The sequence below is a fragment of the Anopheles coustani genome, chromosome 2 (assembly GCF_943734705.1).
Source record: "Anopheles coustani chromosome 2, idAnoCousDA_361_x.2, whole genome shotgun sequence".
In the NCBI taxonomy this organism is placed as follows: domain Eukaryota; kingdom Metazoa; phylum Arthropoda; class Insecta; order Diptera; family Culicidae; genus Anopheles; species Anopheles coustani.
Window position 1 is genome coordinate 81996351 of NC_071289.1, and position 5580 is coordinate 82001930.

Genomic DNA, 5580 nt, shown 5'->3' on the forward strand with positions numbered 1-5580 from the left:
CTTGCAGTTTGAGAATTTGTGTGTTTTTTATCTGTAGGTCATCCGAATTGATGGAACGAAACGCTACACACTCGTTGGTAGGTTGAAGGACGGGGCAAACAAGTGGAGATTAAATTTAAATAAACGATTCAAAATATCATTTCAACACCGAGGAATACAAAATAAGGAAATAGTGTGTCAGATAACGAGGTTGGATTAAATCGAAATCATACAGTGATTTTGTTTTCGTTGCTTTCTGTTCCATTTTTTATTCAAATCCATTGGCAGCAGTCATGTAAAGAGGAAGGAGGGGAAAACGACGACCATCATTTTGCAAGCACCAGCCCCACCATCGAGAGATGCATCGAATGTACGCAACAAGAAAAACTACAAAAAACCCAGCGTAAAATCAAAAAACAAATCTGTTCGGAACAATGAAACCGGGATCGGAAAATTGAATGCAAAGGCGGAGCCGTGGGGAAGCAAACCACTTGTGCCTTGTGCCATGTTTGTGTTTGTGTGAGTGTATGTGTGGGTTTGTTTTTTTTTCCTTTCGAGTAACTCTGTTACAAAGGTCGTTACGATGCCATTCGCCTCCAAGAAACAGGTGCGAAGTGAAACGAGTTTTTCAAGGTTCGTTTATTTCAAGTGAAAGTTTGGCATTTGGCAAAGATAGAAGAAAAGCAAAAAGACGCCCGGTGGAAAGAAGGCGGCTCGCTCTGGCAGCGAACCAAAGCTGTACGAACCAAGATTCACACGCGTCACACGCCTTTTCCCGTTTTCCCAACCAAAGTACCGAAGGTGGAAAAGTATCTCCCGAAAGCATTTCCATGTCATTTTTCTTCGGACTGGATTTTCCCGTACGCTGAACCTGTAGCCTCGTTCGATCCAAGGGTAGTCTGGGAAATGCGGCTTTAATGGGGCACGCCACGGGTCGAATGGTTGTGAACGAAAATGCACTGGCCCTTCGGTGTCCGAAGGGGTGAGTGCACTTTAATTAGATATTATTGATTGGATTACAACTTTTCCAAGCTCGTGAGAATGCCAGTTTCTTCGACCGGAAGCATCGGTTGCGCACAGGAAGCACCGTGAGGTAGTTGCAGGGCAGTTGAATGCTTAATCCATGCCATCGATTGACTACTTTAGACTTCTTGAGAAACCATTCCACTCGTGATCCGAATCCATTCAGCAATCATCGAATGAAATGGTGTTTTTGTTTTAATTATTCATCGCATTTTCATCAGACTACACTGGTAAAAGATAAAAAGATGAAGATGAAGTTAAAACTACTTGAGAAAATTAAGCCACCGCTTCCGTGCGGAAAGTGATCCAAAGTCGGCACGCTGCTTCAAATGGGAAACTTCAAAATAAACGGCTCGTGCCGGCGCCTCTCAAGGCCGCGGCATTACCGACCTCTTTAGTGGCAAGTTTGGTGGAAAACATTTTTAAAAACTTACCCCTCCTCCCTCCACCTCAAAAACCTGCCCACTCCCAGTAAGTGCCCCGTGGCAGGCAAGGCAACACGAGAACTTTACTTTACTAAAGGTGAATAATTAAGCAGTTGGATGGTGCTTGTTTTTCTCTGGCAGCGATTTTCTTCCCGCTAGAGTGCGAAAGCGAAAAAGCGTTTGTGTATGTGTGGCTTTGTATGTGGATCACTCTTAAAAGCCCCGTTACCCTTAGCCTGACTGGTGAATACCGTGCACATGGAAGGGCTCATTCTTTTCCAGTTGCACCATCCTCGTTTGGCGCAGCGTTCCTGCCAGACACCGATGGTGCGCGATGGCGATGGCCAATCTTTCAATCGTACAAGGACCGAAGAGCCGAAGGCAGGGAAGAGAAGCAAGCAAAGGGTGGTCGAGAAAAAGTGAAGCTTTTATCCCGTGAGCAACCGGCAGCCGCCGAACGAGTGAAGAGTTCATTAATCTAAATCTCTTAAACCACAGTACATAAATAAAACATTAATTCCGAGAGCACCAGCGCTAGTTGTTGGCAGCCGTTCTGGAATCGACCCGGGCGTCGGAGTGTTGGGCCGTGGAAAGCAAATTGGGCGAACCAGCGAACGAGCGAGTAAGTTGGAATTGAGATTCCACACTTTCTAGCTGCCGGCGATGGCTTACGGCTATCGGTTGCCCCGCTTGTCGAACGGTTCTTGTGGCAAGAATATGGAGTAGAAATGGAAAAATACAACATATTTATGGCTTTCGAGATCGCAACCACTTACTGATTTGTTTTTTCGGATACACGCGGGGCGCGCCGGGAAAACGGATGACTTTTGGGTGTCTGGTTATTACGGTGAGTAGGTCAGCAGCGGTGAAAGCTCACCAAGGTGGTGGTGATTTTAGGAAGATGTATCGATTGCAAGTAATAGCATTAATCTACCGTTTCTAACGTGCGATAGTTTTATTTTTCTTCTTTCGCTCTGTAGCTGAAGTCTTATGCATACTTCAAATCATGTCTAGCTTTTAATTCTTAAATAATATTTTCTTGGAATTGCAAAACTTGTATTCTCAGTACTCCTTTAATTGTTTTTAGAAGAAATAAAGAAATTAGATGAGATTGCAAAATGTCAACGTTCAAAAATATAAATAATTACTTTAAGAGATAGTACTGTCAAGTGCTTGCGAAATCAGCAATCGGTTTCGTAAAGTTGACTAAAGTAAAAAAGTAAGCATATTCTAAGCTTTGTTTCTAATGAAAGCCAATAAGCCATTTGTTTCTAATGTGAAATACAAAAAAAAAGTCGCATAACGATTGAAACGAAATCAATTAATACGAGAAATAATTCTCGTTTCTTGTTGAAAAAATAAAGGTTGAAAAAACTCAAATTCGATCTTCATTTTATTTTAATTTTCGAATAATACTGAGGTAGTAAATTGATGGATGGAGGAAAATGTTACTATGTCAAATAATAATCAATTTAAATACCAAAATTTAGCCGTTTGTGCATATGAATGTTTTTTTTAATTTTGAAGTCATACCTTGTTAAAAAGAGGGCTAGACAATTTGGTTCTCGGTATTGGTGGAATATCGGATTTTATGAAAAGCCTCATATGAATAAAAAAATCAGTTGTTTTTGAGGAATTAAAATCGACAATAGCATAGCGATCACAATAACCGCTATATGCATGTTAGTGTTGAAAACAAATTTCGTCGGTAATTCCACTAATTTACTACACTTTACACTTTATTAGTTACCATACCATACCTATAGACCATTCCCGCAAATAGGTTCATTTTTGGTGAAATTATTCTGTGATTGGGCATGAGTATTAGCAACATGGTTTAACTTCAAGCTCACTCTTCTTTCCATGAAGTAGGAAAAGTCAAACATGCAAAAATCACTGGATATGAGATATTCAAGCAAAGTTTTCTTTCATCGAGCAAATTTGACACTCCTTCATAGTTTCAGAATCATAAATTACACTCCAGAGCTGTTTCGTCGAAGGTTAACTAATCCTCATATCTTTTAGCGGTTAGAAAATATATAACAACTTTGCTTTGTGTTACGTAATGTTCTTAAATTTTCAGTCAAATATTTTCCTTGAGTGCCACATTGTTAACAGAAACCTTTCCTAGATAAATGCGTTCTGATGAAAGAGTGGTCAGCTCTAATCGTTCCCAAAACCCGAGTTGTTTTTCACACTTGTTTTGTTCTGTTCTTACGTGGGTGTGCTCTCTGTGTGCTTCCATTATTGAGTTTTCAATTACAAACTCTTGGTAAACGCGGGGCGTGGCATGAAAAAGGTATAGTGCTCAGGTAACGACACCAAATATGGCCGAGACCTCGAATGGACATCGAAATAATCAACTAAAGCATGCATCAAATGCGGGCATTGTGCACACAAAATGGCAGTTGGTACTGTTCCGTTCCACCCAAAAGGTAAGGTTTCTCTCTATCTCTGTGTGTTTCATAGTTGGGGCTAGCATGGGTAACGGTTACGTTGAGGGTCAAAGGTTACGGGAAAGTGGCTCAGCAATGTTGCGTACTTACTCGCCTACCCTTCGCACTTCGAGTCCGTCAAATTTTGGTCGTATGCAAATCCAATAGGAGCACCAGAACAACATACTGGTCGGGAGTATCGGATCACATCGGAGGCTGCCCATCATCGACGCCACCGTTCACACCTCCCAAAGGGAGGCTGCGTGGATTGGACAGGGCCATGCAATGCGCAGGTACCTCGATGTGACGATAACGAAGAGTAATGCCCTCCGTGTGGATTCCTCCTACCGTGAACCGATCGAAATGCAGCTGTTCTTGACAGGTCATTCATGTGTGTGTTTGTGTGTGTGTATGTGTGAATTTCATTGCCCTACCGTAAGTAAACCCTTTGCCGTACAGACCGATGGACGCACGGACAACTCACGATGACATGTGGAGCGCAGTGTGAAGTGCTGAGCGAGCAAAGTTTAAATAGGATTTAGGAGATGATTTCTAGAACCGGTGGAAACGTCCAGCCGTGGCCCTTTGGGATGCTGGCATGCGGACGGGACAAAAATCCTGTGCCCTGTAAAGCGACGTTCGACCTCCCAAGACCGCAATGGTGCCACGATGCCGATGGACTCTAACGACTTTGGGCCTTCGTCCTTTTGTTTCGGCGATCGCACGACGGGCACAATCTCGCCCGGGCGGCTTTGTTCGCCGGAGACGAGCATAATCGAATGTCGCTGGTGATAAATGCCAGCTGCACTCAAGTGTGTGCGAGTGTGCTCGTATGTGTGCATGTCTTGGAGGAATTGTAAAGCACTCCCTTGTGCGCCGTTGATGAATGGCCCTTGAACGGTGGGTGGATTGAGTGGTGGGAAATAATTGTTAGTACAACGTCAATATCGGTAGCCGACACAGGATAATAACGACGTAAGGCAACCGATAGTCTCCCAAGGCTCCATCGGATAGACAGTACCGAGGATATTATATTCGTGCAAAGCAAGGATCGGTACTAGTTCTCCAAAATTAAACAATACTTCATACGTAAAAAGCACTTGTTGATAATTTAACATATGTTGCATATTTTAACAACTATTATACACCACAAATCTAAAATTATTGAATTGACTAATTAGCAGTAAGGCCAGGCCGTTCCTTCTGAAAAATTAATAAATAAATAAATTGACCAATTAACTGAAAATACAAAGTACCAGGCGCCTCCATTATTGCTGATGAAGGTATATACAAACGTATCTTGGTAAAAGAGTAAATGAGGCCCCGGCCTTCGTTTTTCCGTTCGTGGCGTTCGACCTTATAAACGACGATGTAACTGAGTACATGCAATAGGTGGTACATCAATTCATAAATATCGACCTACGAGTATTTGAACCGTTGAGTGTACCGTTATTTCGGCAACGCAATCAACCTAGGGGTGCGGTATGAGGGGGGCCCACGGTTCCCCCTAAGTTTTCTAACAAAATAAGCAGAAAAAAGCAAAGCATTGGGAGACTCATCCTTTTCCAAAAAGGGTTGAAAATATTTCGAACTGTTTATAAACAAAAAAAAGGATAAACTGTTCTTTGATTCAGCTAAGCAGGAAACGCAATAAAGGCCTAAACCGTTTCATTTGCAAAGATAGGATTCATATGTACTTATTGTGTGGCTTATCGCTT